This window comes from Symphalangus syndactylus, chromosome 6 (assembly GCF_028878055.3).
Source record: "Symphalangus syndactylus isolate Jambi chromosome 6, NHGRI_mSymSyn1-v2.1_pri, whole genome shotgun sequence".
In the NCBI taxonomy this organism is placed as follows: domain Eukaryota; kingdom Metazoa; phylum Chordata; class Mammalia; order Primates; family Hylobatidae; genus Symphalangus; species Symphalangus syndactylus.
This window is the reverse complement of record NC_072428.2, coordinates 62,415,527-62,438,366: the sequence shown is the minus strand read 5'-3', so window position 1 is coordinate 62,438,366 and position 22,840 is coordinate 62,415,527. Positions and strand designations below refer to the sequence as shown.

Here is a 22,840-nt window from a genome sequence, read left to right as displayed (position 1 = left end):
GCGAGTAGAGGAAAGGTGCCATACACCTGTAAAGAACTTGCCCTCACATGAACTCACTCATCGCCAGGGGATAGCACTAAGCCATTCATGAGAGATTCACCCCATGAGCCAAACACCTCACACCAGGCCCCACCTCCAACAGTGAGGATTACATTTCCACATGAGATTTGGAAGGGACAAGTATCCAAACCATATGAGAAAGTAATGCATTATAAATTATACCAAGAATGCAATGATTGTTTATTATATTGAAAATCTATTAATATAATTCACCATAATTTACATGATATCCATATGGTTGATGGAAAAGGCTTTGACATAATTCAGCATAACAAATAATAATAAATAATGCATATTATATATAAATAATGCAGAATATATATATATATATATACAAAGAGAGAGAGTTTTAATGCCAGCTTTGTGCTAGAATGTAAAACCCAAAAAACACCCAAAATTTAAAAATAAAACAAGCAATAAAAAAACTAAAAATATAAAAATTGAGAAAGAATAAATAGAATTAACTATGCTTGACAGTATACCTGGAAAAGCTTTGAGAATCAATAATAAAATTATCTCAAAAATGACTTCATATATATAAGGTAGTGGGGTACTATATTAACACCCAAAAATTGATAGCATTCCTATTCACAAATAAGAACCAATTAGGTAGTAAAATTGATAAAATAATTCCAAAGCAACAAAAATATAAAACACTTATAAATAAAGTTAACAAAAATTATATTAAATGGAGAACACTGTAAAACAACCCTGAACATCACACATGTGACTTGGAGAAATAGAAAGACATCTCTTCTTCATAGTTACAATGATTTTATATTATAAAGATTTAGGTCTTCCTAAGTGTACTTATACATTTAATGTGACTTAACAAAAAAATTGTAATGAGAATTTTATAGAGCTAAGCATCTTAAAGTTTATATGAAAAAATAAACATAAATTTGCTGTAGAAATGTTGAAAAGAGCTATAAGGAGTTATTAAAACTCATAGATATTAAAACGCATTATAATATATTTATAAGAAAAACAGCATTGTATTGGTGTTTGAATAGAAAGACAGACTGACTGATGCAATAAAATAGAAAGTCCAAAAATGGACCCAACCATATTTATAAATATAGTATATAATGAATCTCCATCTGAAATCACTGGGCAAAGATTGTATTTTTAATAATTGTTGTTGAAACAACTGAAAAGTTATTTGGAAAAATGTGCTATTAGATATATTCCTCATACCATGTGCAAGAATAAGCTCCAAATTGATCATTATTTTTTGGGTAATCATCTAACCTGTTGCATGTATCAATAATGTATTTGTATTTTGGGGGAACATATAATGGTATATATATATTATTTTTGTGTCTATCTTTATGAGGGACAGCAGTCTGTGGGGATTTGTGTGTGTGTGTGTGTGTGTGTGTGTGTGTGTTTTCTTTATCTGGTTTTGTGTCAGGGTAATTCTAACCTTACAAGATAGATCGGGAGGTGTTCTACCCTCTTCTATTTTCTGAAAGGGATTGTGTAGAATTGGCGTTGATTATTATTTTAAGACTTACAATCCATGAATCCTTTCTGATAAAGGAGAGAAAAACAGAGAGGAACAAAGGCAGAGAGAAGAGAAAGCAAGAGAAAGAGAGAGAGGAGATAGATACCAGATAATGGAGGGATCTTCTTAACAATGTAATATGTAGTGTCCTATGGATGTGGAGAGAATTCGAGCTGGAAAATTATCTTGCAAGCATCATATTATCAATTAATTTTAAATATAATGGGAAACTATGATTCCAATTTCTGCTCTTTTCCACTACGTTGTATTTCTTGATTTGAGTTTGGTCTAATATTGCTAATGGAAGACTTTAATTTGAGGGAAGGAAATGTCATCTTAGATTTTCAGCTTTTTGTAGAGATAGGACGTGATAGGTGGGTGCATATGTTCTCCTTTGGCTTTTCAGATGGGTCACCTGAAGACTCTGAAATCATAGGTACGGATATTTGCATGACCTTAAAGTGTTTTCCTACAGGTCACTTAATAGTTAAAAGGGAAAAAATGCATTTATAGGGTGTAGAAATAAAAACAAAAACATATGATTATGTTATCAGAATTTACAGGACCAATGAGTATAGATGGACCTTGTATGCCTTCATATATGAGTCTGAGAAAAACACAGCAACAATTTTGCAGTATTCTGTCTGAAAATGCATAACCTGAATCCAGTCATTAAGAAACACGATACAAATGCAAAATTTAAATGCTCATTAAAAAAGAGATAAATGCATTCTCAATGATGTCATTCAAAAATGTCATAAAGTAAAAGACAAACTGTAATTCCCATTTTTTAAAGGAGACCAAAAATACATGATAACTACATACAATATTTTGGAAACTCTCCTGAAGAAAAAAATGCAATGAAGCCCATTATTGGTTTAAATGACCAATTGGAAAATGGACAATAAATTAAACTTATATCACTGTTAAATTTACTGATGTTTATAAAACTATTTGGTTCTGTAGTGCAATACCTTCACTCTTCTGAAATGTACACTGAAATAATGAGTAAAGGAGCATAATATATGCATATTATGTTCAAATAGCTCATTTCTCACTTTATATATGAAATGATCAAGTAAATTGAGGAAATGTTAGTAATAAATAAATCTGATTAAAGAGCATAGAAGGTATTTTTATTCTTATTCTTGCAATTTTTTGTATGCTTGGAATGGTTTCCAAGTAAAAAGTTTTAAAAATGTAAATAGTTACCACAGTTCCCTCAATTAATAAAAGTGAGCCCTGGAAAGCTTGTTAGACATTAACTTTCCTGCTGTATGCATTGTTACCCTAATCTGCAAAATGAAGATAATAATATTATCTACCTCATGATGCTGTTGTGAGGAGTAAAAAGTTAATACATGCAGGATGCCTAAGACAATGCCTGGGTGGTAGTAAGCACTCTGTAAATGTTGGCTTCCAGCGTGTGCTTGTTTTGGTGGCAGTGGTGGTTATTACCATCATCACTATTATGGACAATGTTAAGGGACCCCATGAAAGATCTCTGATTGACACCAAGTGTCTTGATTCCCATTTCTGCTCTTTCCCACTACATTGTATTTCTGGGATTTGAGTTTGGTATAATATTGCGACCCTAATTCGAAAGAAGAAAATTTCATCTTAGTTTTCCAGGATTCTTTTTTCTTTCTTTTTTTTTTTTCTTTTTTAAGAGAAAGAACATGATAAGTGGGTGCGTAAGTTCTTTTCTGGCTTTTCAGATGGGTCAGCTCTAGACTTTGAAATCACAGGTATTAACTGAGAGCTCAGCAATGAAACTTTCTAATATCATTTAGTGTATAGATCCTAAGGAACTTCATTCATGTCTCATAGTCTTGCACATTCTTTATGGCAATTTAAAAAAAAATCTGTAATGTACAGTTAACCTTTATAGTTTACAAATCATTTTCATGTGTACTTTTAAATAAATGGCTCATCATAGAAACATCTACAATTTTACTGATGAAAGAGTTAAAGGTCAATAAATTTAAATGACTGACTCAAGATTATGTACTTAATAAAGGTAGTGTGTCTTCTAAAGAAATTCATGGAGTTATCAGCACCTCACTCAGCACAGGGATTTCCTCATAATTGTCGTTGGATTAATGTTAAAGAAAACTGAGATTGGATTCAAACATAGATTTTATCTCTGGTCCCAAACATTTCTGCTATGTATGGTGACATGAAATCCCTGGTTTGAGAAGCAGTTCATTAGCCTAACTCATCATAATTTGATTGTTATAAGTTCAAGTCTGCATCTGACAGGTCTCTGGAATAAATGTTTTGAACTGGCTTCTAGGTAAGATTCCATCCTGCCTGGGAAAACAACTTGAAAAGTTTTAACTTAGGGGCTCATCAATTAGACTTTGTGTTCAAGACATCATGGCTTAAAGAGAAGAAAAAATCAATTTTAAATATAAAATGTTGAATAGAGATATCTTAAAAAAAATTCGATGCCCATGGGGGAAGCACTTGTGTCTATCTGATGCCGATCCAATCTCTTTTGTTTGATTGATTGTTGAATCTATTGATGAGTGAGCCCCGTTCAGCCAGATTCCCCAGCAGCAGGGTCAGTGGACTGTGATTCCTCAGCGGGGAGGCTGGGGTCTGTGTGGAGGAGACGACGCCTGGCAGGAGCATTTTGAGTATGCAGAACACATCGGCACAGCCTAGAGCTGGCAGTTAGTGTACGCGCGGCACACACACACACACACACACACCAGTGCTTTCCCCTCAAGTGAGGCAGCGTTAGCAACTGCAGTCCCAGCTTCTTCTGCTGAGGTGCAAGCGGCCACTGCCTGATTTGTTGGAGGAGCGCTAGAGTCCAGTATCTGAGGGACCCGGTAACACGCAGCTGTCACTGCTAGTGGCAGACAGCCACTTCTTCCCAGCTGCTTCGCCAGCCCTGGCAAGAGGGCACACTCTTCCAAAAGCCAGCCTGCCTGGGGAGGAGGTTGCTCCACACTGAAGGTAAGACTGCTTCCTAGTCACTTTCTTTCCTAATGTGCCAGCTACCTCACAATCCACTTTTAGGTAGGCTCTTGCCATTTCTTGTGTTAGGTATGGGAAAACCTTCTCAATCATAGCATTTACTTTAACTGAGAAAGTCTTTTTTTTTTTTTTTTTTTTTTTTTTTTTGTGCTAAAGAAGCAGAACAGTAAGGGCTTGATAGTTCAGCAGGATTCTTCCGATTAAAGAAGTTTTAGTGCAGACGGTAACTCTACTTCTCTCTCCCAACCTTTAGAAATATTCTGCAGATAATGAGACAGCCTCATTTTGTGATTCATAGGCAACTTCACATTTAGCATAAGCGTGCGCTTCTAACCTTTTCAGTTAGTTGACAATTGTTATGCAACTCAGCATGTGTAATTTAAAGACCTTTAAATGCTCTTCTTCTGCTGGGAAAAACATACCTCAGTCTTGTAAAATAAAAGCCAAGTGGTGGGAGCTATGGATTCAAACTCTTCTTTGGCATTTAACATTCAGTGATATAGACAGGAGTGAAAGTTGCTGAATCACAGAAGTTTAATATTCATGCAAATTGCTGTATTTGTCAAGGAAACCTAGGAATCAAATGTCTTTTCATCTTGTTGAGTTCTTATACATATATGGATGATGTGGATTTGAAGAAGGGAAGTATTTGTTTGCTATAACTCTGTTGTGGCGAGGTGGGTAAAGTGATTAATTGACATAGAAATAATTAACTGGAGAGGATTTCTTCTGCTAAAATGAGCTAGAATCTAGTTGTGAATTTAGAGGTTTCTTAGTTAACAGATCTGTATTTATAAAACTCCAAACAAAGCTGTAGCTTATTGATTTGAGTCTCCTTGTTTAAGTGATATTAATCTGTATAAATTATCACCCCTAATATTCCTTGACTGTACATATTTTCTTAGCCAATTTCAAAGTAAAAAAGTTAATAAAGAAAAATTTCAACAACTTGTTAATATCTTCACACTTTAATATTCATTTTAATTGTTCATAGACATAATTTCGTGAGGAGTTTTATGAGAGACTGATAACCATAATTTATCCAATTGAGTTGAAATGATCATAAACAAAATGCTCTTTAGCAGATGAGTCCCAAACACAAGTCAGGCTCATGGTGCCTCTGGGTTATCACAGAATTTAGCACCAAGAGTGAAGTTTGTGGTAAGCAGAGAATCAGAAGACAGTTTTTGTGACTGTTTTTACAAGCATCACTTTGCATATGTAGTACACTTTGAAAAACATTAGTCTCTTTTCATTACTCTTCTGGGAAGTGCCTCTAAGCTATGGCATGGTGTCTTGTTGGGGACGACTTCAGTTCTGATGGAAGAGCGTGACACACAACTTTGGGGCAGATCTAGATTTATGCTTAAAAGACAAGTTATCACCTGGAGTCAGGAATTTTCAAGCTCAAACATCCAGGTACTTTCTTTGATAACTCTAGGGACCTACCCTTTGAGCAAAAAGACCATGTACACAGGTTGTCTGCTGCCTCTTTAGAAGGAAGTAGAAAGAAAGAACAGTTACCTTCTTCACTGTCACTGATGTTTAATGCAAGTGATCCCTCTGCAGCATCCAATAGGGACTTTCATTCTCTAAAAAATATTTAATATATATTATCTGGTATTGCCTTTAGCTCCCATAGTATTTGTAGTTTCTACATTGGATATTCATAAAGTAATTTGAGAAAATAGATTCTGCAGTCTGCTACACAACAACAAACACACAAAGAAAGCACAACTTTACTTTTTGTTGCTTCACGCTTTAATTCATAGTCAAACTTACAATAGACCTGCTTATATTACTCTCTCCATGGTGCTGTGGCAGCTGATGGCTCAGCTGATATTGCTCTTAGTAAAATAGAGAGATCAGAAGGAGCGAAGGAGATAGAGGACAAAATTACTTTTTTCATGTTGGGTGGATAGTGTGCGCTTGGAGTGGAATCTTGGAGAGAGAGAAGATACTCTCTTTTTATGTTTTGCCAAAGATGTCCAACTCAGCCAGCAACCTAAAAGATCCAAAGATGTAATATTAACCAAGCCTGCTGTGGAAGTGAAATGTAATTTAATTAAGTTGTTGGGTGAGCTTTCTCCTTCTTGATCTTCCTCACTCACCTTTCTCGCCAGGTGAACAGATTTGTGAGGTAGGTTAAAGAGTTAGCCAATTACTTACACATTATAGATCACTATTCAAAGTTGTCTTTTCTGAGAGGGAATCAATTTCATTTTGCTTACAGCCAGAGGTCATGACTGTTCTGTCATTGTTCTGGCTCCTAGTCACCAGCCTTCTTAGTTTTTACACAATTTTGTTCCTCCTACATCTGATAACCATTCCTGGGCATCTTGGTGAATTGGTGTTTTGAGAATTTTATTAAAATAAAGGTAATGAATAAATAAATACTATGGATTAAGCCAAAGAAGTGGGTTATCAACAATGTTCAGTGCTGTTGGGTCACATACCTTTCAGTTCTTACCAATCTATGGGGTAGGATTGATGGTGCCGTCCACAGGCATTTCTACATATGCATGGTGACATTGCAAACCAATGCTGACCAACGCAAAAGGAAGGGAAGAAAAAAAAAAGAAGAAGAAAACCTATAAGCTTTTGTGAAATGCAAACAGGTGCCAAATACTGAGGAAACCATGTAGTTATACTCTTAAGGTGATTTTCCCCTAATTACCTTGGATTATACACTAGCTCTAACAATGGCACATTTTACATGCACCCTTCAGGGCTGCGTTGAATGATAGCTATAAACTAGGATGAAGAGAAGAAAATGCTCTGCAGTTTAAATATTGAGGAGAATTAGGATCCAGATGGTAAGGCTTTTTATAGCAATACATTGGATAATGTTACAAGCTTCTATGGCTACTGGCCTATTATAGTTTCTCTAGTAAAATGCAGTTTAGGGAAAGGGTTCATTGCTAAGAGCAATCTTGCTAATCTAGAAAAGCAAATTTCCTTTCCATATTACATTTTTCAACTTTGCTGGCTTATTTTTTTCCCTTTTCCTTAATTTTTTTCCATTCTAATTCCAAACTCAATCAAAATTATATAATGTGATTTATTGTTTTATTTCAAGGTTGCTTTCTTTTCTCTCTCTCAGTACCTTTCCCCCTGCATATACCTGTATCACATTATGAATGCATTTTAGAAGTCTGTGAAACGGTTTGGACTTGGACACAGAATGGTTATTAGACAAGTCTCCATATGGTTTTAAATGTCCCTAGTCTAAAACCACCTCATTTATTCTGTCTCTGTATACAGATAGTTCTCTTTTTTTCATTTAGACAGGATCTTGCTCTGTCTCCCAGGCTGCTGAGGAAATCTTAGATGTAGCTCAGGTATTTCCTTGTTCAAGACTTCAGGTTTGCTCTGAAAGAATTACTTTTCTTCTTTCAACACCCTCTAGTGGGAATTTTATTATCTCCAGTCTCAGGGGCCACAGTGGCATTTCTGAACAGGCATAGGTATAGAAAGTGAGCCACCTGGTGGTAAAGAAGAGTAATTCTTATATTCTTAACAGCCTTCCAAGTTAACAGCAAGGAAGGACATTGCTAATTTTCTGTTACATTGCGAAGCGGTGTTTGATTTTATTAAAATGTGCTTTAATGGTATTTTTCTCTTGTTTTTCAAATCAATTGTTAGGTTACAAGTACAAATTCGTTCACTCTATGCTTCATTTTCTAATTTGATATGACCTCTCTCTTTCACCTCTTTTGTTTCTTGTGTGTACACATTGTGAGGAACACATTTATGTTGCTATATATTTAATAATAAATATTTGTACATATTTTTATACATACTAAAGTATCAAGATACTTCAATGAAGAAAACATTTCAAAAAGAAAGCAATGAAATTACATGTTTTCCACTGGGTATTAATACTGCATTTTGAATAGCTTAAATATAAAAATAGTTTACTGTATTTGCATATTCATACTTGGAAAAACATACAAAAAGAATAAACTAAAATTATATAATTATATGTGTGTGTATGCCTTTGTTCTAAATCAAAATATAGATATTAGGCATCATTTCCTGTATATTTTTAAGACTGTAATCTAGCTAACCAATTACCAAGGCTACAGTAGCCCTTGTCTTACTTTCCTTATTATCCTTCCTTATACCTATCTTTCTGTGTGGGGAGTCAGAACTGACATTCATATAGGAGGCATGTCTCTTGGCTGGAAACAACTCTTTGGAAGTACAGATGTTAACGGTCTTTGGGAACTGGAGTTCTCTAAATATATATAGTAAGTGTAAAAGTACTGTGCAAATAGAGGACACCATTATTTCTGATGTCCTTTTTTTTTTTTTTTTTCCAGTTTAGAAGACTTGGGTGCAGATGGGGTAGATCCCATTAAACCAGAATTGGTTTTAATTGAATTTTACATGGATCAAATAGACAAGACTGAGTGTGGTGGCTCAAGCCTGTAATCCCAGCACTTTGGGATCCCGAGGCAGGCAGATCACCTGAGGTCAGGAGTTTGAGACCAGCCTGGCCAATGTGGTGAAACCCCATATCTACTTAAAAAATAAAAATAAATAAATAAGAGTAATAAAAAAAAACTTAGCTGGACTCAGTGGCAGGCACCTATAACCCCAGCTACTCAGGAGGCTGAGGCAAGAGAATCGCTTGAACCTGGGAGGCAGAGGTTGCAGTGAGCTGAGATCATGCCACCGCACTCCACCCTGGGTGACAGAGTGAGTCTCTGCCTCAAAAGAAAAAAAAAAGACAAAGTTGAGATGTTAAATGGCAGATATTTCATTAATTCCTTAACTCACCTATTAATTAATGACACTAGAGAAAATACTGGCTAGAATCACACGTGCAGTTTCACTCTCTAAGTCTTAAATTAGTTATCTCTCTAGACAGCCTCATCTTATCCATGTTGTTCTTCAACTTCAAATTTATTTATTTGGGCGATCAACCTGTGTAAACTAGTAATTCACTGTGCATTCTTTAAAAAAATAGCAGAAAGTTTTTGTTTTGAAATTATTGTTTACATGTAAGCTATCTATAGTTTGAAGTATGAATGCAAACAGAAATTAATAATTTCTAGACTGGGTGCGGTGGTTCATGTCTGTAATCCCAGCACTTTGGGAAGCCCAGGCAGGAGCATCACTTGAGGCCAGGTGTTTGAGACCAGCTTGGCAAGATAGTAAGACCCCCCAACTCTACAAAAAAAAAATAAAAATAAATATAATTAGCCAGGAGTGGTGTCACAGGCATGTACTCCTGGCTAGTCAGCAGACCGTGGCAGGAAGGATCACTGTGCCCAGGGGTTTGAGGTTGCAGTGAGCTATGATGGTGCCACTGCACTCCAGCCTGGGTGAGAAAGCAAGATCTGGTCTCTGAAAACATAAACAAACAAATAAATAATAATAATTCCTGACTTAACCTCAGGAAACTATTATGTTATATTCCACTTGTTTGAGATTTAAATAGTGAAAATAAGCTCAAATGTCTTGTTCTGTTTGTTGTCATTAGAGTAGAATCAGGTATAATAAAACCGTTCTACTGGCTATTCAAGAGCCAGCTCCCATGTCATTGTGAGGAAAGGTAAAGAAAATAATAAAATAAGTTTTAATATATCAGGTAATATCCTTGAATATACAAACATTTAGAAAATTACCACTAAAATAATAGATGCTCTTCAAAATTATTAAAATGTCTATGAATTGTTAATTGAGATTTCACCTATGTATGTCAGTGATGGGAAGTACAATTATGACTCGGAATTTAGTTTGACTTTCACAAGCTGATGTCTCCTTCCCTGTAAGTCTCTAAGCTACAACTTGGTGAGATGGGTTTGCTACATGCACACAGATATGTAATCATTTTAATACACTACAAGTTGACGGCCAGAAAGCAAGAAAATTATTCAATCATAAAAAATAGAGGGGAAAGGAATAAAAAGTTCTTTATTTCGCATGAGTTTAGGATATGAAGCATTGCAAGAAAAGCAACTTCTCCTGGCTCGTCTCTTTTCCTCCTCCCCTTTCTTCCCCTCTCCTCCCTCCCCTTTTCTCTTTTTTTCTTTTTGTTCCCCCTACCAATTCAGTATACTTATTTAATCTCCTCATTTTTCATTTAAGGCTCTAAAAATTCTCAGTCAACATTCACTCTGAATTGTGATGCATTCAGTAGTTAATTATTTTCCACAATGTCCTTTAAATGTTTGCAAATCAGACTTTTGATGAACTGGAATGTTTTACAGATTCTCTGCATAAATCACACATGGTTAAAAAAAAATCAACCTGTTTAAGGAGCAGAATATTTTTGGACCTTCCTCATTTGCTACAGTGACTGAGGACATCTCAGTGCTGCTGGCTTCAAGTATATTCCTTCAGGGACAGCCTGCACACTTTTCAGAAAGACATATTTCTAAGTTTATTTCTAGCTTTGAAGAAAGTATATCTGCCTAGTAATGTATCGATTGAAGCTGTGAATGGTCAGGGGTGACAATATGAACTCTTCTGTTTTCTAGGCTCATTTTGCAAAGTAATGTTAATTTATGAATCGATTTATGCGTTTGCTTTTATAATGATATTTATTACTATCACCATGATTATTTAAATAGAAGCAATAATTTGGAAAACTATTCCACTCTTTTTCTCTATACAATATTACAAAATAAAGCACTCTTGAGGTGATTATAAATTGTCTTACTGAATACTCAGGTAATTGGACAGTGTTTAATCATTCTAAATAATGTGCCATTTAGAACAACTCAAAAGGTTTTCTTTTATTTAGACGAAATTTTACATTCTATAGCAATAAAGATTTGATTGGCATACTTTTTATATATTATCTTTCACATACCCAGCTACAATTGTTACAGGAAAGGGGTCTCTATCCAGACCCCAAGAGAGGGTTTTTGGATCTCGTGCAAGAAAGAATTGAGGGCAAGTCCACAGTGCAAAGTGAAAGCAAGTTTATTAAGAAAATAAAGGAATAAAAGAATGGCTATTTCATAGAACAGCTCTGAGGGCTGCTGGTTGCCCATTTTTATGGTTATTTCCTGATAATATGCTAAACAAGAGGTGGGTTATTCATGCCGCCCCTTTTTAGACCATATAGGGTAACCTCCTGAAGTTGCCATGGCATTTGTAAACTGTCATGGCACAGATGGGAGGCCAGCAGTGAGGACCACCAGTGGTCACTCTTGTCGTCATTTTGGTTTTGGTGGGGTTTGGCTGACTCCTTTACTGAAATCTGTTTTATCAGTAAGGTCTTTATGACCTGTATTTTGTGCTGCCCTCCTGTGACATCCTGTGACTTAGAATTCCGTAATTATCTGGGAATGCAGCCCAGTAGGTTTCAGCCTAATTTTACCCAGCTCCTATTTATGATAGAGTTGCTTTGGTTCCAACGTCACTGATATTTCTCTCTTCCTTTTTATAAGAGAACCCTTAATTCTAAGGGTTGCAGTGGGATGAAGATCCATCTTTTGTAACTTCTTCAGGCTGAATAGGGGTGATGATATTTCTGTCTAACTATGAGGGTCTTTTGCATTCAGGGTAGAGAGGAGCTCAGTCAGAAAGCAATAGTATGCTAAGGTCCATTTATAACTCTTGAGTTTTGACAAAAGATGATATTTGGAAGATGAATAAGTGTATAATTTAAGAAAACACTCAGTAAGCTTGTCCTGTATTCCTACACAAAGAGTATCACAACAATATATTCCACAAGAGTAAAGCAAAATAGGTAAAGGTAAAGTTATTCCAAGTAGACTAAATTAGAAGGCTTTTCGTGAAATGAGCAACTGCCTTGGAACTAAGTTGATATGGGGTTGTTAGCTGATTGTAATGTGCCTAGAATTAGAATAGTGATTTAGATATTTTTATTACCCATCCCTCTTGTTATGAGCAGCAGTCAGAGATCACTGGTTGATTCACAGGAATAAGTGGAGTTAGGCTAAATTGCAAAAACAAACTTAAAAACCACTGATGAGACTAGAATTTAATAACAAGTGTACCATAGTTCTTGAAACATAATATTTCTTTTTCCAGTTTCCCATTTTTACTAAAGACAAATAATGGTAAGACTGATTTGCTTTATTATACTTGGACTATTTGTATAAAATGCAACAAGAATAACTATTTTTCATATAGGCTCTTTTTAAATTGGCTTTCCCAGAACTCTGTTCCATAGAGGGAATTTTAGATACAACTTTTTTAAAGCCGAGCCCAGCCATGGGTTTGTACCCTTAGATACTTATGAGTTGGGTAAATTTCTTTCCTTTTGAGGTCCCAGAACTTGCGGCTTCTGGACCTGTTAGAAAGTGACATTCTTTATTTACCACAGGTCAGAAACCCTGAACAAGGGCTGTTGTAGGCAAGATATAAGACCAGTTCCCCTAAGGGCTTTTCTCAGCTCTACAAGTCAAGTTTGATTCCTCAAAGGAAAGCACAATATTCCAGTCAAAGCCTTGGTAAAATAATCAATTTCTCCAATTGTGTACTGTTACAAAACAAACAAACAAACCAAAAAAACAGATTCTTATTGCAGTTACGCAAATAACTATATTGCCATAAGTTAAGAATACTCAAAACTAGTTTCCAAATTCTGGAGAAGTCAGGTAGAGAGAAATAAATATGCTCTAAATTTTGTTCATAGGAGTACATTTAACTTTTAAAAGCTGTAAATAGCTTGAAAGAAAAGTTTTCTTGACTCTGAAAAATAAAACAAAGGATTAGAAACGTTTTAGGCAAGTTAAAAAGATTAGACTTTTTCAGTTTAGTCCATGCAGATTAACTTTTGTTTGATAGTTATGAACATTTCAGTTCTTTATGAGAGTTTTGAAAGTTTGTTTCCTCTATTCTGATGTCAAAATTTCCAATGTTATCAGAAAATTTGCATCTAAGAACACCTGTTAGAGTTCTATAATTGATTTTAAACCACCTTCTAAAGAGGATTAAAACAAGAAAACGATTGTCTGTGGATGATAAAAAGTTTTAGGACAGCCACTGTTAAAGCCACAATTGATAAGGAAATTTGGTTACTTATGTGGCACACAAAATTTTACATAACAATTATAATTGCTAATAACATACACTAAGTTATATAGAATTATAGGAGTTGCCCATAACTTTGGAACATATAACAATAACACATTTATATAAATATAGCCGAAAGAATGCACAATACCATTTCACATTTTATAATGCTTCCAGTATGGTTTTTATACCAAATAAGCCACATTTTACCTTTACATTAATGTATTATTAATGTTAGACCCAATTTTTAATAAAACTTTATAGACATATTTACCCAATTTTATTGTTTAACCATAAGATAAGATTCTTATAAGCTTTTTATAGCCTTTTACTTTTTTTGCGTGTTTAAGAGCAGATTAGTGCTTTAAGAGACAGCTGTTGTGCTTTAATTCTAATGTTTAATTTATGGAAAAACTGAATAATACCCCTTTAAATTTAGCCAATGTCCACACATAGACTTTATTTTACAATTGATTTTTTACAAACCTCCCACAACTGTTTAAACCTTTAGCTTTAGTCTATTTAACTTAAAACAATTTTTTAACCCTCTAGACAAAAAAAATTACATTCTCATGACTTCTTATAATCTTTTACCAAAAGTACATTCTACTTTCCTTATACACCTTACATGTAAAACTGTTTTTTTAATAATCTTAGTTACATGTTACAATGTTAACTTTTAGTGACTTTTATTTTTGGTGAAAACCTTGGTAAGTAAGAGATTTTAATTGTGTACTAGGTGTGGGGCCTAGCCTAGGACACACCAGGGAGAAATGCAGATAAGGGCTGACTCTCCAGCATAGCTAGGGGCATGGCTAACTTCAGGTGTCCCCAGGCCTTACCTTACTTAAGCAGGCAAGTTGTACAGTAAGAGTCATAGCGGCATTTTATGAAGCATTTAGGAGGCCTAAGAACCTTTGAATTGTATGTTTCTTGCATAAATTCCCTTTCACAAATCCTTTCATGACTTACACAGACCATCTGAGACATTTTTGGACTTTTTGGCTTGCCCTAAACATCCCTCCTTTTAAACAAGCAGTCATTTTATTTTAGGACAAGAATTTACCATACAAGATTCTTTCTTTTTTTTTTTTTTTTTGAGACAGAGTCTCGCTCTGTCGCCCGGGCTGGAGTGCAGTGGCGCAATCTCGGCTCACTGCAAGCTCCGCCTCCCGGGTTCACGCCATTCTCCTGCCTCAGCCTCCGAGTAGCTGGGACTACAGGCGCCCGCCACCGCGCCCGGCTAATTTTTTGTATTTTTTAGTAGAGACGGGGTTTCACCGTGGTCTCGATCTCCTGACCTCGTGATCCGCCCGCCTCGGCCTCCCAAAGTGCTGGGATTACAAGCGTGAGCCACCGCGCCCGGCCTCAAGATTCTTTCTTAAGTAAAATCTCTTTCTTTATAATTTTCTTTGTATAGCTAGGGGGCATGGCTAATTCCACATGTCCCCAGGTCTTATCTAGAATCTAATGGCTTTAAGGTAGGTAAATTGAACAATTTTTAAAAGTCAAAGAAACAGTTTGATCTTAAAGCATTTTGCAAATTTGGTATTTGACCTTAATTTAGATCAAATGTCTACATTTTTAAGACATTGTATTTTACCAATAGTTTTTAAAACTGTCTTTATTTCCAAAAGATTACTAAAGTCATGTGAACAAAAAGACATTATTAAAGTTTCTATTTTTCTGACAAAATATTTTATTTAAGTGCTTATTTCTTTAAGCCAATTAATTAGACCTATTTTATATATAAACATACAACACATATAAATACACAGACAGAAGATTTAGCACTTTCAGGATTTTTCATTTGCCAGTTTATTGATTGAATTACTGGCTTCAGGCTGGGGCTCATGGAGGAACAGGACCAAGAAAGCTTGCGTTTCTGGGCCAAATAAGAAGCAAATAAGCATCTGAAGGCAAAGGCAGATCCCTAAAATTAAGGGTGCCATTTATAGTGGTTCTTAGATCCCCAAAGGAGGTAAATACTGCAGGAGAACACAGTGCAGTGATTTTACTTTGCATTTCATTGCAAGGCAACCCAAAGCCAATCAGCCCATTTTGTAATCAGGCCATCATTCATGGGAATCTCATCTCCCAGTGGGAGGTGGGAAGGTTTTCTTCTTTCCAGGAGGCCAAGAGCATGCTTCTTTGATCCAAGTGTGCAAAGAGTCAAGTATCCCTCCATAACTACTATTAGCCATCTCTTCAAGTATATTTCCTACCTAGTTATTACACACTAAAGCTCTTTTATAATGCAAAGTAATTTCTGATACCCTCAAAACTCAAAACCATCAGATAACATAATGCAAAACAGAACAGAGCCTTTGATTTTGAGAGGGATCTATTTACTTTTAACTCCTGGGGTTTCATGAGGAAAACAGAGGTTTTCTTTTCCCAAAATGGGGTCTGTGGCACCTCCTCTGTTTTTCCCAAGGAGTTCCAGGCTACTAGAAGTTATCTTAGGACCTCTCATGTGTGCATTAACAGTAGCAAGACAGAGAGAGAGAGAGAGAGAGAGAAATAATTTAGTTGATTGATTGAGAAGAAAATTTTTTTTCCAGAAAAACAAGTTCTAAGAAGAGAAAAACAAGTTCTAAGAAGAGAAAATCATAATGGCCTTTTAAATGTATCTATAGCTTGTTTATCCACTTTTAATTAAGCTGACTTTTAACCATAGTGCTTTTTAAAAAAGAAATTCTTTCAGATCTCTTATTACCGAATTTTAGTCATGCCAGGCAGCCAATATTTCTATCTTCTAAACTTTACCAAAGGTAACCTCGTCGGTGCTTAGAGAAAGGAAAATTTGAGAGAGTCCACAGAGGGGAAGAGAATAGACAAGGTCACGCAGTTATTAAATGACAAACAACTTTCTTTCTAGGCAGGGAATTGAACCCAGACCACCACTGTGAAAGTGCAAAACGGTAGCTACTGAGCTACAGCACAGGGCAACCTCTGCTTTTTTTCCCAGAAAGATTCTAAAGTAGCTAATTTCGAGCTTGCAAAGGCTTTTAACTATTTCATAGAATTTTTAGCCCTAACTATGACCATGAACTGTAAAATTCCTGTTCCCTGGAAGGCGGAGACCAAGAGAATGTACTGCCACGTGGTTAAAAGATTGATAGCTTTTAAAGGTTAAGGTTAAAGGTTGATGCTCCCAAGGACATAAAACAAGGTGGAGACTTAATCCATTTTTTTTGTTTGTTTCAGAGACCTGTAGCCAAGTTTATTACTCACCAGCTTGCTGGGTCATCTTGAAAAGCGGACTTACAGGTGTTCTAAGTCTGTGTTTTATCCTAAAGTACCCCTCGACACAGAAAAACGAATTCATAGCACAAAATACACTAGCTTAAGACTAGCCTTAGAATTCTTTTTCGCATTCATCCAAACTTTACAGAGGAGATAAACACTGATTATTTTTACCACTCATTCAACCTTTTGCACAGAGAGAGAAAGAAGTCCTATACCTGACGGGTAAGAAATTCTTACCTTTTTGCTGGCATTCCAGGCTTCTGGGGTCTCATTCCCTGAGAGGCCCTAGTGATCTGGCTTGCCGTACCATTATCCTGGGGGCCAAAACGTATCATAAAGGAAAATTATTATTTTTTCATTCTGGCCAGAGCAAAATACGTGTGATAAAGCAGAGACCTTAGCCACTCTGCTTAGCACCCAATATCAAACTGGCAAGGCTTAAATTTGCCCCCAGATGGGCCCCATCATCTTTAATCCTACCTCAGACTTGGAGTTTCAACACGTGGTCTCTGGGCAAGACGGTTGCCCTGAGTAACGGAAAAGATAAGAAAGGGAAACTAGAGAAGGAAAACATTGCCTGTGGCAGGGCAGGGAAGGCGAAATGATCAGGGAGGCCAGAGAAAGACCCGCTCATTGCAGCGACAATGAAAAGCTCAGGTGGCTGCGGCTGCTGTTGTGAAGGGATTTTTTTTCCAGCAATCCTATTAGCTCTCAAGTTTCCCCTTTTAGGGTAGAAAAACTCCATGTCCCGAGATCTTGTATATGCCCAACGCTGTCACCCACAGCCATCAGCAAAGAGTTCAAGGCAGATGAATTCAAAGAGAATAGCAGTTAACATCTTACAATGCCGAACCTGTTTTTAACCAAGAGGGACTTTACTGAGAGGGGCCTCTAACCCCCTAAATCTTAGAAGGGACTCTAACCCTCCTAAGTTGGGTCTCTAACTCAAGGTCGATCAAGCGTCCTTGCCTTTTATTAAGAGGGGTCTCTAACCCACTCTGTCTTAGGAGAGACTCTAACTACCCTAAATTGGTCCTTTAACCCAATTCCATCCTTTACCTGGGTACCCCACCACTTACCCAAAGTCAGCCAATCAGTGCTGCAGTCTATTTCCTTTGCATTGAGGGGTCTCCTCAATATCTTCCCTTCTGTCGTTTGCTAGAAATATGTTACAGGACCCCAACACTTACCCAAAGGTAGATGTTGAGTCAGGGTTTCTGCACTGTAGTCCCTTCGTGGTCGCCAGCAATATGTCACAGGAAAGGAGTCCCGATCCAGACCCCAAGGTTCTTGGATCTTGCACAAGAAAGAATTTAGGGTGAGTCCACGGTGCAAAATGAAAGCAAGTTTATTAAGAAAATAAAAGAATAAAAGAATGGCTACTCCATAGACAGAGCAGCCCTGAGGGCTGCTGCTTGCCCATTTTTATGGTTATTTCTTGATGATATGCTAAACAAGGGGTGGATTATTCATGCCTCACCTGTTTAGACCATATGGGGTAACTTCCTGACATTGCCATGGCATTTGTAAGTGTCATGGTGCTCGCTGGAGTGTAGCAGTGAGGACCACCACTGTTGTCACCATTTTGGTTTTGGTGGGTTTTGGCAGACTCCTTTACTGCAAACCATTTTTTCAGCAAGGTGTTTATGACCTGTATTTTGTGCTGACTTCCTATCTCAACCTGTGACTTAGAATGCCTTAACCATCTGGGAATGTAGTCCAGTAGGTTTCAGCCTAATTTTACTCAGCTCCTATTTAAGATGGGGTAACTTTGGTTCAAATGCCTCTGACACGATGACTATATTATGTATTCATGGTTTTCTTTAATTTTAGGCTGATGGTTTCCAATCCATTATTTGTTCTTCTTCGTGACTGAGTTGTTTTTTTTTTCTTTTGACCCTCCACTGTTATTTTTCTTAAATCCCTTACTATTCTCTTAAATGTAACAATAACAACAAAACAATATTTCCAATACAAAAAGAAAAATAATATGCTCAATGTCTCCTCAGGTTTTTGATATTTTGCATTACAGTGACTGGATGTAAAGTATCTGCTTGGCAAATGCAAATAAGAATCTGGATTTGATGGGATGTTTCCTGGCAGGGTCAGGCATGCCTGCAGAATGGTAAAATAGACATTCCTCTTGATTCAGGGGATCTGATGTTGGATAATTGAGGAAGTACAAAGTATTTAGCTAAGGACTTGAGGAACAAAGAAAGTTGTTAGTAACAGAAAACCAGAAAATACCATTACTAGCTTATATACCTGTCAATTTAAGTGTGTCTGTTTCCCTTCAGACTCTAGAGGAACGTCATCGTGAGCACAGTGGGAAACTTACGTGTTATTCTTTCTGATTTCACTGACCACCTTGGTCATGTTATCTAGGTTTTCTTAGGCTCATCACAGATTTCACATTTGTAGTCAAGTATGACTGATGTGCCTTAGATTTCCTGGATTCCCCCTACTTTTTCTTTTGTCGGCAAATTAGGTACATCCTCCAACCATAGCCTTAGGTAAAAAAGAAAACTATTGAAAAGAGCATTAAAATACCTCTCCAATGTAGAGAGACACATTAACCAGTCTCATTTACCTTTAAAAATATATGAGAATAAGAGAAAAGACAGAGATTTAAGTAACCATGGCAGTTTTGACTTAGTTAACATTTCTGAGAAAATATCAACTTTCAATGTTTAAAATTCATCTTATATGTCCTATAACTTAGAGTCAAATAATAATAATGACTTCCAATGCATATAGCCACTTACTATTTACAAAGAAGTTTTACAGACATTTTGTATGTTATATCTCCTCTGTAAATTTCTTGAGTTTCAGGGCTCTTTCATATAGATCAGAGTTATTAAGATCTTCACAATGATAAAAATTACTGGCATGATTTTTTAAATAATAACTTTCTAATAACCACTCATGAAAATTATTATGAGTTAACGTTTGTGAGACGGTGCACAAAAATTAGTGTTTTAAGCTAGTTTTTCTAATTATCACATTCACAGAAGATTGGCAAGTACTGAAGTAAATCTGTGTTCCACTGTGCCATGTACAAGTAGGCACGTGATTTTTAAAAGAAATAAAATTCAACTTCTTATACCCTACCTAATAAGACCTTTTTAAATCTTAAGTCTGTAACCCAACTTAATTAGCGTAGCCAGTCAGCCACATTCTCATCAGTGAATTCAGTATGTAAGGCTTCTATGTCACCTGCACTGACACCTATGATTTTGAATAGGATGCCATCTAACATCCTGCCAGAAAGTCTCCCTCTGGCTTGACAATGTTGCAGTAATTCACTTTGCCAGCAGTGGTTAAACTACAAATTCATTTAACTATACATCCTTTATTCTATATGCTTTAATTCTATTAGTAAGGATCTGCCTCATGTGAGACTTTGTCAAAACTTTACTGAAACCACTACCTTTTAAAATAATTCCTTATTAAGAGATCCAGTGTGAAAGAAAAATATATTGTTGGCACGACTTCTTGTAAACACAGGTAGGCTTCTATAATCATTACTTTCTTGAAATCTTTACAAATTCTATGAATGCTAATCCATTCTAAAATATTGCTGTAAAGTGGGTGATAAACTTGCAAATTTACTTTTTCTCATCATCAATCTTCAGGAGACTTTTCTATTCTCTTAAGTAATTACTGAGAGGAGTTTTACTGAATCACACCTGATAAACACTGTTAGCTCACATATGTGTGCTGTAACTATATTCTTATCTCTCATTGGTTTCAATGTGGCTGGCCTATATTTATGTTTATATTTACAGTATAAATTAATACTTCTTTGGACACTAAAGTGTGTTGTGTAATTTGGCTTCTTTTAGTTTTTCTTAAAAATTATATTGTTGACCGAAGACCATGAACCCATCCCTTTCATATTCTTGTTTTTATTGTGGGCATGTCTAAATTAGCTTTTTCTTTACTTCTGTCAGTTTTATGGGTATCAGCTCAATCTGGAATTTAGCCTTGATTTTATATATATGTGTATGTGTGTGTCTGTGTGTGTGTGTGTGTGTGTAATTTTGTTTAAATATTTTTATTCTAAAATCTGTTTCTGTACTATAAAATTGAACTTATACTGTCCATCATAAGTCCAAATAAAGTATTTCAACTTACATTCAGTGAAGATCATAGAATTAAAAAATAGCTTCAGAAAGCCTTGATATAAATACTATATTTCATAAACATAATATTATTTTTTGCAAATGTGAGGGCAGTATACCACTGCTAGAACAGTAAGTTATAAACTTGACACTTATTTGCCTCTGATATTTGGCATTTTGGTAAGCTTTTAAGAATATATTTTGAGACATAAACAGAATAGGCCAGAAAAAGAAAAATAAAACAAGCGTTGAAAAGTGAAATAATTGTCATCCCCAAAGAATAAAAATCATAGCATGTTGCCAATAGGTAAAAGTAATGTTTTATGAGTCTATATTGTTAAGTAAAAATTATATGAGTTAGAGGTAGCTGCTACTTAGTTTTTTTTTTAATTAAAAAAGACAGCAAACTGGAAACACTAAAGTTATGAATTACAGTATTCTAGAAAAATAAAGATAACATATAACAAGTGGATCTTATAGTCAATACTGACATATTGGGTTGTTTGTAAAAAATATTTTATTACTGCATTTCTCCCTGTGGCTCTTCCCTGGGGACACGTGAAGAGATCTTTTTAGGTTGATGAATATTTAATTTATTTTCAGTGTATCTTCAGTTTGCTGTAGGGAGAGAAGACCCAGAATGTGGGCTAGGGAAGTATCAAGGGAGTTGGAGTAACTATTACATAAACTTAGAGAGATTGAGTACTATATGAATGTGTGAAAACAAATCCTTTTCTCTAAATCTGTCTCTTACACTCAGTGTTTTCTTCTTGGAAAATACACCTCAAAGCAACATAGTAAAACTGTCAACTCAAAGACTTTTCATAAGCTGTAGGAAGGATATGTTCAGTTTGATTTACTTTAAATCTACTCTTTAGGGAATGTTGAAAGACCACCCATATCCTGAATTTGGTGGCCTCATACATATTTATTTTCCTTAATCCTCTAAGGGAACACCAATTAGGAGCCTTAATTTAAGGAAACAGAAAAGGCACAAAAGGTTCTGCATGGTTTCAGCATAAGGCCTATTTCACAGGAGCAAAGGGTGAGCATGTGAGAAAAATTTCTTTTGCTTCCTTTCATTTTTATATCTTTTAGTTGTGCATAATTTAAATCTCTTGCTTGGCTAAGCTTTTGTAGAGGAAAACATTGAATAAAATAGGCAAGAGTTTTAAAAATCTCAGAAGCTTAGGGAATGACTCTAAGTTCTGATTCTGAACTCAGTACTTGAATTGTCTCTCTGCAGGGGTAGAGGGAACTGAGAACAGGGTCAGAATTCAGATGTATTATAGATGGTCTGAATAAAGTGTTCACACAACATTCTGAGTCATAAGCTAGGAAGTGTGGAATTAATATGTTGTATGAAAGATAGTCTCATAGAGAGGTAATGAAGAGAGTCTGCAAGCAACTCATATGACTGCCTTGCAGAATCTTGATATTTGAGTTACCACTTTTTATTTAAAAAAAAAACGAAGAAAAAGTGTGGTGCCTCACCTTTCATTTCTCTCCGGTTCACTGCATCTCCCCTCTTTCATTATCATCATGGTTGCCATGTGAATTCCTGATTAGCCAAAAGTGGCAGTTCTAACAGAAATCACGTTGAAAGGTGGATCTTCTTAGTTGTATCTTTTTAACTTGGTTCTTTTTGTGGTAGATTCTGTGCTCAGCACTTCCTGAGCATTACCTATTTCATCTTCAAGCCAATCAAGGAAGATTGGGTCTATGCTGTTTTCCTTTCAGAGATGAGGACATTGAAACCCTATGAATTTATAAAAACGTTGCAAAAATCCTGATCAGAATAACACAACTTAAATGGTAACTAGTAATCAATGTAGAACCAGAATTTAAATATTTCTTTGTCCTTTCATCTATCCCCAATTTGCTAGTAACTAAACTAAAGCTTACT

The 22,840-nt window shown here is 35.8% G+C and overlaps 1 protein-coding gene across 1 annotated transcript in view; it reads left to right on the top strand.

Annotated features, from left to right (window-relative positions):
• The first annotated feature begins 4,354 nt into the window (after positions 1–4,354).
• Positions 4,355–22,840, top strand: part of TENM4 (teneurin transmembrane protein 4) — a 3,069,169-nt gene continuing 3,050,683 nt past the window's right edge. The window contains exon 1 of the mRNA XM_063641401.1: positions 4,355–4,534. The gene's annotated coding sequence lies outside the window, so the exon portion shown is untranslated. The remainder of the gene's footprint in view (positions 4,535–22,840) is intronic.